At 41.9% G+C, this 13,567-nt stretch overlaps 1 protein-coding gene across 2 annotated transcripts in view; it reads left to right on the forward strand.

Annotated features, from left to right (window-relative positions):
• HHLA2 (HERV-H LTR-associating 2) overlaps positions 1–13,567 on the forward strand; it is a 129,616-nt gene that overhangs the window by 77,534 nt on the left and 38,515 nt on the right. The window lies entirely within an intron of this gene.

The following is a 13,567-nucleotide window of genomic DNA, read 5'->3' on the forward strand; positions in this document are numbered from 1 at the left end:
TCACGAGTACTGAAAACCTCCAATTTTGGCGTTGTCTCTCAATTTTGGTTTTGTGAACTTGAAAACAAATTTTGACTTGCTTGTTAGTGTGTTACTATTGACACCAGGTCTGTCAAACTTGTGGCCTGCGGAGGATGTTCTGTGCAGCCTGTGTTTATTTAATGTGCATTCTATATTTATAACATAGTAAATGACAGCAGATAAAGACCTGTACGGTCCATCCAGTCTGCCCAACAAGATAAACTCATTTACATGGTATGTGATACTTTATATGTATACCCGAGTTTGATTTGTCCTTGCCTTTCTCAGGGCACAGACTATAGAAGTCTGCCCAGCACTCTTCTTGTACTAAGTTCTGAAGCTAACTTCGAAGCCCCTTAAAATTTACACTCAAGCCCATCCATATCTATTCAGTCACGATCAGGGCATAGATCGCAGATGTCTTCCCAGCTCCCGTTTTGTTTCCCAATTACCCGGCGTCGCCACCCAATCTCCGCTAAGATTCCACTGAACCATTCCTTCTAAACAGGATTCCTTTGTGTGTATCCCATGAACGTTTGAATTCCATTACTGTTTTCATCTCCACCACCTCCCGTGGGAGGGAATTCCACATATCCACCACCCTCTCTGTGAAAAAATACTTCCTGACATTAGTCCTGAGTCTGCCCCCCTTCAACCTCAATTCATGTCCTTTAGTTCTACTGCCTTGCCGTCTATCTCTCTTTCGGGTTTCTGCACCCCAAGTGCATTAAATTTTAACTGCCAGACCCTCGACCATTCTTCTAACATTCGGAGATCCCTTCTCATCGTTTTTACTCCCTCCAGGGTATCCACTGTATTGGCTATTTTCGTGTCATCCGCAAAAAGGCAAACCTTTCCTTCCAACCCTTCAGCAATATCACCCACAAATATATTAAACAGAATAGGCCCCAGCACCGACCCCTGAGGAACTCCACTGCTCACCTTCCTTTCCTTTGAGCGGATTCCATTTACCACCACCGTCTGCCACCTATCGGTCAACCAGTTTTCTACCTAGTTCACCACTTTCGGTCCTAAGTTCAGCCCTTTCAGCTTATTCATGAGTCTTCTGCGGGGGACCATATCAAAAGCTTTGCTAAAATCTAAGTAGATTACATCTAGCGCACGTCCTTCATCCAGTTCTTTGGTCACCCAGTCAAAGAACGCAATAAGATTCGTTTGGCAGGATTTTCCTTTGGTAAAGCCTGTTGCCTCTGGTCCTGTAATCCATTGGTTTCTAGAAAGTTAACTATCCTTTCTTTCAGCAGCGACTCCTTTATTTTTCCTACCACCGACATGAGACTTACCAGTCTGTAGTTTCCCACTTCTTCCCTGTCCCCACTTTTGTGAAGAGGGACCACATTCGCTCGTCTCCAATCCCGCGGAACCTCTCCCATTGCTATACTTTGAGGAGGGATCCTAGAAGCCACGTCAAAAGTGTCATAGGCACCCCTGTCCAAGAAGTTTTGACATGCCTTCTGCTGCTTGGCCAACTGGCATGCTGACTCAACCTTCTCCAGTGGGAGAGAGTCTGATGAGTCCTGCAAGTCGACACTTGTAAAGACCTGGTACGATTGTATACGGGACATGAGCATTGAGGCCTGGAACATCTTCCTCCTAAAAGAGTCCAAGGTTCTAGCTTCTCTGCCTGGGGATGCTAAGGCATAGTCTCTACAACTCCTGGCTCTCTTGAGATCGAAATCCACCACCATGGAATTGTGAGGCTGCTGAGGCCTATCAAACCAGAGGTACTGTGGATCTGATACTGGTTCCAATACTGGGTGTCAGACTTCTTGGGCATGACAGGGACCGGCATAGGGGACTACCAGTTGCTATGAAGGACTTCCTCATTTACCTTATGGAGAAGGATAGTGACAGCCTTCCTAGGAGGGGATTCGTAGTCCATGACCTTGAGCATCTTAGCCCTGGGCTCATCTTCCACTTCCAAACGTAATGAAATAGCATCAGCCATTTTCTTCACAAAGAGGGAAACGAAAGGCTCTTCGGAGGAGACTTTCTCCTTTCGAGAGGAAGGTTCAGAAGGGAATACCATAGGACTCATCCTCCGAAAAGTATCTTGGATCCTCCTCTGACTCCCATGAGCGTTCCTCATCAGTATTGGTCAGACCTCCTTGTGAGAGGGCTGAGACCGAGCCTGCCATGACTGATGCTTCCGATTCTGATGCTGTCTTCGATGCCTCGGACCTCGATGCTGACGTCGTGGACCCAGACTTGTCTCCAAAAATCTTTTCTCATTGAGCTTATCTGTACAGCTGAGTTCTTTTCTTCATACGAAGACAAAGGACACAGTAGAGCTATGGTTCAGCCCTGGACACTGAAGACGCCAAGAAACGGGTGTCTGTGCCATTGATTGTCCGTTTGCACCTGGTACAGCGCTTAAAGCCACTGGGAGCTTTAGAGAACATGGACAGAAAAACTTCTGATTCCAAATTAAAACCGTGATGGTGCCTGAAAAAAGGGGCAAGGCACCAGGAAACAAAATGCGGGAAAGACCCAACCAGAGACTAGGCCTAAACGCAGCCTAGTTGACGGAAAATAAAAGAAACTTAAAATTGGACAAAGTAAACTAAAAAGATATGGCTTGTCATAAAGCCCGGACCAGGCAATGCAGCTAGCTCCGATACTCTTTCTAAAGAGGCGGGGCCAGCGCAGAGGAAGCAGCAGCGTACAGAGAGACAGCCCTGGCACCATGTGGATCCACTGCAGAAGCTGCAGAACTAACACCTCTGCCAAAAGATGACAAGGTAGGAGCGTAGCGGCAGCATGCTGACGGACCCGGTGCTGTGCAGCTTTGCTGTAGTTAGGCTGGCGCTGCCCGACGGAGATGGAAGGGGGAGGGGGGAGGGAAGGGAAAGAAGGCCTGCAGCGTGCCGATGGTCGGGTGGCTGGGAGGTGGAAGAGAAAAAAAGCCCTTCAGCATGCCGGTAGGTGGTGCCTAGGGGAAGAGATCAGCAGGCGGCGGGGGGGGGGGGGGGGGGGGGAGAGAAATATCCTCAGCATGCCAGTGGTGGCTGGGGAAAGGGCGGGGAAAAACCTGCAGCGGTGGTTTGGGGGGGTCAGGGCAGTGGCGTAGCCAGACAGCCAATTTTAGAGAGAGGGGGGAGAGAGAAAATTTTGTGCCCACCCACTTTGTGCTCAGGCCCACCCAAAATTGGCTGTCTGGCTACGCCACTGGGTCCACCTCTAATGATGGCAGCCAATGTTGTGATAAAACAGTGTTTCAGGGAGCCTGGAACCGAATATGTACAAAGCAATACAGTGGGCATTAATATCAAAACAGTTCAACAAAATCTTCAAACTTGCATTCCTTAAATGAAGTACAGGTTTCTTTCCATTCCTTAAATTACAGGTTTCCTTCATTGATTTATCTTCAAAAGGCAGATAGACAACTTTCCAATTTAACTGATTATGATTGTTGGGACATTGACCCGACAAATAGATTGCAACAACAGATATTAGATTTACTGGAAAAAGGTTTTCTGCAGGGTATATTACCTTTTGTGAAAGAAAGTTTTGTACGTTGAGAAGCCTATTGTTCCAGTTTTATATTGGCTTCCAAAGATTCATACAGCTTTAAATAATCCACTGGGTCAGCCAGTTGTTTCTAGTAAAGGGTCCCTTTTGGAACCCTTGTTGTTTTTTTACATCCTACAGTATGTCAGCATTTTCATTTCTTTGGGATTCAACTGATTTCATGAATAAACTGACTAACCTCAATTTAGAAGACTCTGCAAGTTTATGGTTACTAATACTGGATGTATGGTCACTGTACTCAATGATACCACAATAGGAAGCTTTACAAGTCAGTCACACTATCTGGATGATCGTCCTCAACCACACAGAGTTCCTACTTTATTTTTTATTGTACGACTATCCACCATTGCCATGATGGAAAATTAATTTCTGTTAATCATTTTTACCAACAGATGGTCATTGTTGCCCCCATTGCCACTCTTGATAACTTCAGTTACAAATCTCTTTATGGCATCATATGAGAAACAATGGTTTTTAACAATGAGTTATCAAGCAAACATCAAAATGTGGGTATGTTTCATCGATGTGTTTGTTGTGGTGGTATATTAGAACATCTATATCTTTTCTGAATGGTTGAATACTCAATAATTCAGATTCACAATTGCCTATCATAAAGAATACATTTTATTTTTAGACATTTTAGTACAACGAGCAAATAGTTTTGAGACCATAATATATGGGAAGAAAACAGATTAAAATACATTTTTACATTTTTCAAGTTGTCATCTGAAGTCTTTAAAGAGAAGTTTACTTTTCTCCCAATTTCTTCGCTAGCGCTGTTATTTGCTCTACTAGGTTATCAATAGAAATCAAACAAAATAAAACATGGAAAAGAAAATAAGATGATAACTTTTTTATTGGACATAACTTAATACATTTCTTGATTAGCTTTCGAAGGTTGCCCTTCTTCCTCAGATCGGAAATAAGCAAATGTGCTAGCTGACAGTGTATATAAGTGAAAACATTCAAGCATTACTATGACAGTCTGACAGGGTGGGAGGAGGGGGGTGGGTAGGAAGTATGCATGAGGACATCAAAGCATATCATTGATATTCTAACAGGGTGGGTGTGGATAGGTGAGGGGAGGGTGATCAACAGAGACATACAGCTTTATGGTTTATAATGGGCTAGGAACCCCAGATCCTTGTTAAGTCCTTTCTGTTGGGTGTTAAAATATTCAATCATTCTGACTTCAAAGGTCTTATGTTCTTGTATGGTTTTAAAGTTACCTTTGAGGATTCTCACTGTGAAGTCACTGGTACAGTGTCCTGGTCCTGTAAAAATGTTGACCAACAGGCGTGGGAACCCTGCTGGCACCAGTATTGTTCATATGATGTCTATGTAAATTGAATCTTGTCTTAAGCATCTGGCCTGTTTCTCCAATATAGCATCCTTCGTTACATTTTTTACACTGAGTGATATATACCACATTGGAAGATGAGCAAGTGAAAGATCCCTTTATGTTGAATATCTTTCCTTTGTGGATGACTTTGGGGTCCTGTGAAATATTTTGGCATAGTTTGCAACTGGATAAATTACAGGGAAGTGTGCCCTTCTGTTCCTTTTCAGTCTGTGAAGGAAGTTTACTTCTGATTAGCTTGTGTTTTAAATTGGGTGGCTGTCGGAAGGCCAGTACTGGTGGGGATGGGAATATCTCTTTCAGTAATTCATCCTCCTGGAGTATAGGTTGTAGATCTCTTATGATTTTCCTCAGTTTTTCCAGCTCTGGATTGTATGTCACTACAAGCGGGATTCTGTCTGTGGATTTTTTCTTTTTGTACTGTAGCAGATTCTCCCTGGGTGTTTTGAGGGAGGAGGCAATATTCTTGGAGATTATTTTGGGGTTGTAGCCCTTCTGTTTGAAGGATTCAGTCAAGGTTTTAAGGTGTCTGTCTCTGTCCCCTGGGTCAGAGCAGATACGGTGGTATCTTGTGGCTTGGCTGTAAATGATGGATCTTTTTGTATGTGTAGGATGGAAGCTGGAGTTGTGGAGGTAGCTACATCTGTCTGTGGGTTTCTTGTATATAGATGTTTGTATACAGCCATCACTGATTGAGACCGTGGTGTCCAAAAAATTGACTTTTTCTGGGGAGTAGTCAATTTTGAATCTGATTGTAGGATGGTATGTATTGAATGCAGAATAAAATTGTTTCAGAGTTTCTTCACCCTCCGTCCAAATCATAAAAATGTCATCGATGTACCGGTAGTATTTTAGAGGTTTGGTCTGGTGTGTATTCAGAAATGTCTCTTCCAGCTCAGCCATAAAAAGGTTGGCATATTGGGGTGCTGTCCTGGTGCCCATCGCAGTGCCCATTATTTGCAGATAGATATCATTGTTAAAGTGGAAGTAGTTGTGAGTTAAAATGAATTTGATTAATTTTGTAATAGTTTCTGGTGAGAATTGATGGTCCAGTGTGGATTTTTTTAGGAGTCTTCCACATGCAGCTATGCCATCCGCATGTGGAATGTTGCTGTATAGTGATTCTACATCCATCGTGACCAGAAGGGTGTTAGGTGGTAGTTGCTTGATATTTTTCAATTTATTCAGAAAGTCTGTGGTGTCTTGTATGAAGCTGTTAGTTTTGTGTACGAGAGGTTTCAGAATTCCCTCTATGAATCCAGATATTTCTTCCGTGAGTGTGCCAATACCTGATATGATTGGTCTGCCAGGGTTTCCCGGTTTGTGGATCTTGGGTAGCATGTAAAATGTGCCCACGGAAGGTTGATTTGGTATGAGTTTCTTCAGGTGAGGTTGCGCTTGTGTAGGAAATGTTTTGATAAGGTCTTTCAGCTGTTTTGTGTAATCCTGTGTGGGGTCCTCAGTTAGTTTCCTGTAGTATTTATTGTCTGAGAGCTGTCTGTGCCCCTCTTCATTGTATTTTTGTATGTCCATAATTACCACTGCGCCTCCTTTGTCTGCGGGTTTGATGATAATGCGTTTGTTAGTTTGTAGGGTTCTTATGGCCGCTCTTTCTGGTGGGGTAAGATTGTACAGGATTCTCTTATGTTTGTTGGAAAGTTGGGATTTCACCCTATCTCTGAAACTTTCTATGTAATTATCCAGCTTGTAGTTTTGTCCCTCCTGTGGGGTGAAATAAGTGTTCTTTTGTTTAAGGCTGTATTCCGGTCTGTTTGGTGTCCTTTTATTATAGAAATGTGTTTTAAGGCGCATTTTTCTAAAGAATTCCTCTAGGTCTGAGTATAGTTGGATTACATCTAGTTCCCTGGACGGGCAGAATGAGAGCCCTTTGGATAGCACTGAGACCTCATGCTGTGATAATTGATGGTTCGAGAGGTTTATTATCCCCATTTGGTTTGCATCTGTAAAGGTGTGATCAGTATTCCCTGGTTTGTTTGGGCTCTGATTTTCACATGCCTCAGCTGTGTATCCAAGTGTCTCCAGGGTGTCTGGGGATGTTGGTTCTGCAGAGTTATAGCTATTCAAGGATAAGCAGTTTCTCTCTCTTTGATTTTGAAGAAGAGAATATAGCTTTATTTCCTTTTTGCGGATAGCAATGTATTGTTTTTCTCCTTGGATGTTATGTAGGTCCTCTTTAAGTTGGTTCACAAGGTGTGGATGTAATTCCTCCATGTTCCTCATGGTTACATCCCTTTGGGTTTGTATTATTCTTTTTTTCTTGTAGAGTTGATGTATAAGTTCATTTCTCAGTTTCTGACTAGTGCGTTTGCAGAGTTTCTCTGCATAGTCAGAATTGTAAGTAGTAGCCAAAGGATTTTTGATCCTCAGTCCTTTGGGAATGATGTCATTCTTCTTGCAGATTGTCAGAAAGTAAAGATGACTGTTCACTTTTGTTTCTTTTTCCAAAAGTTTGTTCATTTGCTTTTTCATGCGGCTGTATGCGGTATCTTCCATCTTAAGTAGAGGAGTGTGGTAGCCGTGTTAGTCCACTCTTAAGGTTATCAATAGAAATCAAACAAAATAAAACATGGAAAAGAAAATAAGATGATACCTTTTTTATTGGACATAACTTAATACATTTCTTGATTAGCTTTCGAAGGTTGCCCTTCTTCCTCAGATCGGAAATAAGCAAATGTGCTAGCTGACAATGTATATAAGTGAAAACATTCAAGCATTACTATGACAGTCTGACAGGGTGGGAGGAGGGGGGTGGGTAGGAAGTATGCATGGGGACATCAAAGCATATCATTGATATTCTAACAGGGTGGGTGTGGATAGGTGAGGGGAGGGTGATCAACAGAGACATACAGCTTTATGGTTTATAATGGGCTAGGAACCCCAGATCCTTGTTAAGTCCTTTCTGTTGGGTGTTAAAATAGTCAATCATTCTGACTTCAAAGGTCTTACGTTCTTGTATGGTTTTAAAGTTACCTTTGAGGATTCTCACTGTGAAGTCACTGGTACAGTGTCCTGGTCCTGTAAAATGTTGACCAACAGGCGTGGGAACCCTGCTGGCACCAGTATTGTTCATATGATGTCTATGTAAATTGAATCTTGTCTTAAGCATCTGGCCTGTTTCTCCAATATAGCATCCTTCGTTACATTTTTTACACTGAATGATATATACCACATTGGAAGATGAGCAAGTGAAAGATCCCTTTATGTTGAATATCTTTCCTTTGTGGATGACTTTGGGGTCCTGTGAAATATTTTGGCATAGTTTGCAACTGGATAAATTACAGGGAAGTGTGCCCTTCTGTTCCTTTTCAGTCTGTGAAGGAAGTTTACTTCTGATTAGCTTGTGTTTTAAATTGGGTGGCTGTCGGAAGGCCAGTACTGGTGGGGATGGGAATATCTCTTTCAGTAATTCATCCTCCTGGAGTATAGGTTGTAGATCTCTTATGATTTTCCTCAGTTTTTCCAGCTCTGGATTGTATGTCACTACAAGCGGGATTCTGTCTGTGGATTTTTTCTTTTTGTACTGTAGCAGATTCTCCCTGGGTGTTTTGAGGCAGGAGGCAACAGAAACAGGCCAGATGCTTAAGACAAGATTCAATTTACATAGACATCATATGAACAATACTGGTGCCAGCAGAGTTCCCACGCCTGTTGGTCAACATTTTACAGGACCAGGACACTGTACCAGTGACTTCACAATGAGAATACTCAAAGGTAACTTTAAAACCATACAAGAACGTAAGACCTTTGAAGTCAGAATGATTGAATATTTTAACACCCAACAGAAAGGACTTAACAAGGATCTGGGGTTCCTAGCCCATTATAAACCATAAAGCTGTATGTCTCTGTTGATCACCCTCCCCTCACCTATCCATACCCACCCTGTTAGAATATCAATGATATGCTTTGATGTCCCCATGCATACTTCCTACCCACCCCCCTCCTCCCACCCTGTCAGACTGTCATAGTAATGCTTGAATGTTTTCACTTATATTCACTGTCAGCTAGCACATTTGCTTATTTCCAATCTGAGGAAGAAGGGCAACCTTCGAAAGCTAATCAAGAAATGTATTAAGTTATGTCCAATAAAAAAGGTATCATCTTATTTTCTTTTCCATGTTTTATTTTGTTTGATTTCTATTGATAACCTTAAGAGTGGACTAACACGGCTACCACACTCCTTTGCTCTACTAGAAAAGAATATAAGTAGCAGGTGAAATTTCTGAAAACAAAATTGTTGGAGAGAGATTATCCGAAGTCAGTAGTGAAGTCTGCCTATAAGAGGGCATTATAAAATGACAGAACATTGTTAATTCAGACAGATCACACGTCTACCAAGGATGATGATGATTATTTAGTGTGTGCATTAAAATATGCTAATGGTTCTCCTGTGTCATACAGTATTAAGCATCATTGTAAGATGCTAACTGTTCTCCCTTGTTTTAAAGACAAGCATGTGAGCTTCTCGGAGGGAACATAATTTGAAAGAGTATATGAGTCCTGCAATGTTACACAAATTCCATGGCAGTCGCATGGACTGTAGAAAGGTTATTTCGAATGTAGAAGACACCAAACCTGTGATAATACTTTTAGAGATTTCAGTTTTTGTGAATCTGGTAGATCAGTAACATTATCAGTTAAGACATTCTACTACTTGTGATTCAGAGTACATAATGTACTGTATCTTGTGTCAATGTAAGAAGATTTAAAATTCGAATGAATGAACATTGTAACTGTCTTAAGAAATTGAGAACAGAAGCTCCACTGGTAAAATGCGTTGAATATAATCATCTGTTTAGTGATTTTATCTTCTTTTGTATTAGATCATATACCTCTTTCTGTTAGGGGTGGAGATTGTGAGAAGAGATCAGTACAATATGAGCAAGAATGGATTTTCACTTTATGCGCTGTAGAGCCATGGAGTGATTGAATGGCACCATTTTATTTGAGTGAAAGATGGATTGTTTAGTGAACCAATCACAATGAAGATGAAAACCTTGTTCTGATTGGATATTTTTAAGCCAGTAGTGTCTTTTTTTTAGAGCCATGGCACCATCTAGTCACACCAAGGAAATAAACCCGCATTTCATTTAAGGTATGCATGTTAAAGTTGGAAGGGTTTTGATGTTAATGCCCTCCTTATTGTATTTAGGTCCTGGCTCCCTGAAGCAGCAGTTTTACCACAAAACAATGGCCACCTTCGTCAGAGGTGGACCTTTGAGAAACAGCACATAAAGGGAGAGATTTATAGCACCTAAAAAAAATGGCACGGAAATCTGTGCTGATTAAGCATAATTCTACAAGCGGTGCCTAGATTTAGGCGTGGTATATAGAATACGTTTAGTTGATATCTCAGCGTCTAAAATTGTGTTCCTCCATTTACACCAATGAAAACATGGAGTAAATCCTGGCACGTAGATTTAGGCTCACTGGGCCATATTATATAACTACATGTATAAATTTTGGAATGCACATGAAATGCCCATAGCAATGCCCCTTATTGCCTGCGTGTTTTAGAAGTTAGGTGCACCGTGTTACAGAACGCACTTAGTGAGTTGTGCACGTAAATTCTAATTAGTGCCAATTAGTGCTCATTATTACTTCTTAAGAGCTGTTATCAGCACTGATTAGCTTGTTAAGCCAATTAAGTTATGCGTGTTATAGAATGCACTTGGATTTTGGCATGGCTCTCTAGGCGTGCTATATAGAATCCAAGGAAAGTACTTCATATATGGAGGATGTGTGTTCGTATATCTCAGTTTAAAATTGCACAGTTTTGACAGCATACAAAAATACTTTAAAGGAAGTTTTTTCTGCCTATGATTATGAAATATTGAGCAAATGATAAGCTAATAAATCATTGGCTTGACAAGCTCTGAGGCTTTTTCTTTCTATTTAAGTAAATAGACACACAAAAAAACATAAATGTTGTTAAAAATTGTAAAACGTTATACTGTGGGGTTCTGAGTAAGAGTGACAAGTTTTAAGTAAAGTATTTTTCTATGTTAATATTTTGAATGGCTTCACACCCTTTTGCTTTTGTATCACACACACACACACACACACACACACACACACACACACACACTCACTCACTCACTCACTCACACACACACACACACACACACACACACTCACTCACTCACTCACTCTCTCACTCTCTCACTCTCTCACTCTCTCTCTCTCTCTCTCTCTCTCACTCACTGTTCTGTCACCTCTACCCTCCTTAACTCTTTGTTCTTTTTACTGACTCCCTCCCAACATAGATACACCTTCCAGCTTTCTCCTCTCTCTGCCTCCTTATAACTTTCACACTGGATCTCTCATACATATGCAACTGCACACAATCTTCTCCTATTGGTTAGCTGTGCTCCTACTTCCACTCTTCTTGTTCTCCACCCATTCTTAATACACTTACTGGAAAATAGAAAAAAAAAAACCTCTACACAAAAACTGCATGCTAGTGGAATCCCTTGAGTCCTAAAATAAAATACAAATACAGGGCCAACAGTGTTCATTAAATACAGAATAAGTGACCACAGGTTAGCAATTGTGCAAACAAAAGCTAAAATGGAGACTCAGAGTCCAGACGCCGTATGTAGTTACTCGGTGCAAGTTAGTGAAACAGAAAGCTTTTCATTTACATATGCAAACTACAGATATGATATGGGGCTGATTTCAAACTTAAGTTCCAACTAAGTCACTCAGAACACCTCTGGCGTCAAACTATGTCCCCCATCTGCTTTCGTCTACCTGGTCCTGTCCCTTTGGATTCCCTCTCATTGGCCCTCCACTCAGATCTGTCCTTTCCTCTTTTCTGTTTACAATTTTTACTTATTTTCCAACCTGTTTTTTAATTTGCTTTGTACACCGCTTTGATACCCTTGCAAAGGGCGGTATATCAAATTTTTAATAAACTAAACTAAGCACTCTTCCCTGGTTCATACCATCCAAGGTCTTTATCTCTTTCCACTCAGTCCCCCAATTCCTGTCTCTCCACAAATGCATCCCCTTTAGGCTTTAAGTCCTAAATCTCTTCTCAAGGACATTTTCTTTCAATCTCTTCTCAAAGACATTTTTTTTCTGCACCTTCCAATCCTGCTTTCTAGTTTACCACCAAAATGCCAACCCATCCTTCTCATCACCTTTGCCCAAATTCATAAGCCCTACTGTCCTTTCCTTAGGCCTCTCTTCCCCTCCCCCCATCACTCTCCACCTGTGAACACTCTTTCTTTCCCCTCGGTTTTCCAGTCCTGCCTCTCCCTGCATTTACAAAATTTGCCCATTCCACCCCTGCACACTGCTGTGACTCTGCTGTGATTTAAATCTGGCTGCACAAACTGACCTAGGAGGGTCTTAGGCTTTTCAAGGATGCACCATATATGTTGTCATTGCCAAAATGTATTACCTCCTGACCCCTCCCCCCAACCCAATAAAATACCTGAACAGAGGAAGGAAGTGGTTTTGCACACACTGCAAAATTGGACACATTTAGGTGATTCTTGAAGGTAGGCACCTATGCCCCAGTTAATTTCTGTCCTGCAAACTGGTCCCAACTTGATGGACTGTGGTACTGTCTCTGGCTGTACACATTTTGCTGCTGAATGCTGACCTGCATGTTCTGCAAGCTGAATGCTACACTGTTTACAGTGCTACCAGATGCAGGACCAATTGTGCCACACATTCCCACAGCACATTATTCAGAGCACAGCACCAATTCCACATGCCTTGCTGCCCCCCCCCCCCCCCCCCCCCCCTCCATACACCCCTGCACAGCATGCCTCTCAGTCCTCTGACTGAGACAATATCCAACATTGCCTCTCATCGTCTGCAGCTGCTGTTTTTGCAGCCTGGACTCAGACCTGCATGTTTACATTGGCATCTTTAGTGTTTAGCATGTTCCTATTTTTAGCGTGTGCTAAAAACGCCAGCGCACCTAAGTAAATGACCTCCTTAGTGACATGTTTGCCCTCTCCCACCTCCCAGTCTAGCAAGAGGCTCAGTTGTGCAGCCCAATAGTACCGTTGAATATTAGGCACTGCCGAGACTCTAAGATCTTGCCTGCTCCATTAAAATATTTTTCAAAAGCTGGGGGAGACCTCTCCCCCCACCAAATAAAAATAGAAAATTCTCACTATAGCCCTTGCAAGGTCCTCCTAGGAACTTGTATTGGCAGAATCTGGAACAAAAACCATAAGTGGGGCAGAATATTCATCTTTAGGACCGCAATTTGCACCCACCAAGACAACCAAAGACCTTTCCAATGACTCAAATCTGCCTTTATATGTCGTATTATTTTTGAATAGTTACGTTGATAGAGTTGTGTAAGAACTCTAGGCAGAAATATTCCTAAATAACGGATATGGTTTTGAACCACACTAAATGAGAAAGACCTTCCTAAGAGGGCCTCATCCTCTGCATTTGTAGTAATAAAATTTCCAACTTGTCCATGTTGACCTTAAATCCAGCCAATCTCCCATAATCCCAAAGCTCGAAAAGATTACTGCCAAATATATAAAAGAATGTCATTGGCGAACAGAGCGATTTTGTGCTCCTCTTCACCCACCATTATGCCTCGCACATCTGGGTTGTCCCTGATCAGAGCCACCAGGGGTT

Source organism: Microcaecilia unicolor, chromosome 5 (assembly GCF_901765095.1).
Source record: "Microcaecilia unicolor chromosome 5, aMicUni1.1, whole genome shotgun sequence".
NCBI lineage: Eukaryota > Metazoa > Chordata > Amphibia > Gymnophiona > Siphonopidae > Microcaecilia > Microcaecilia unicolor.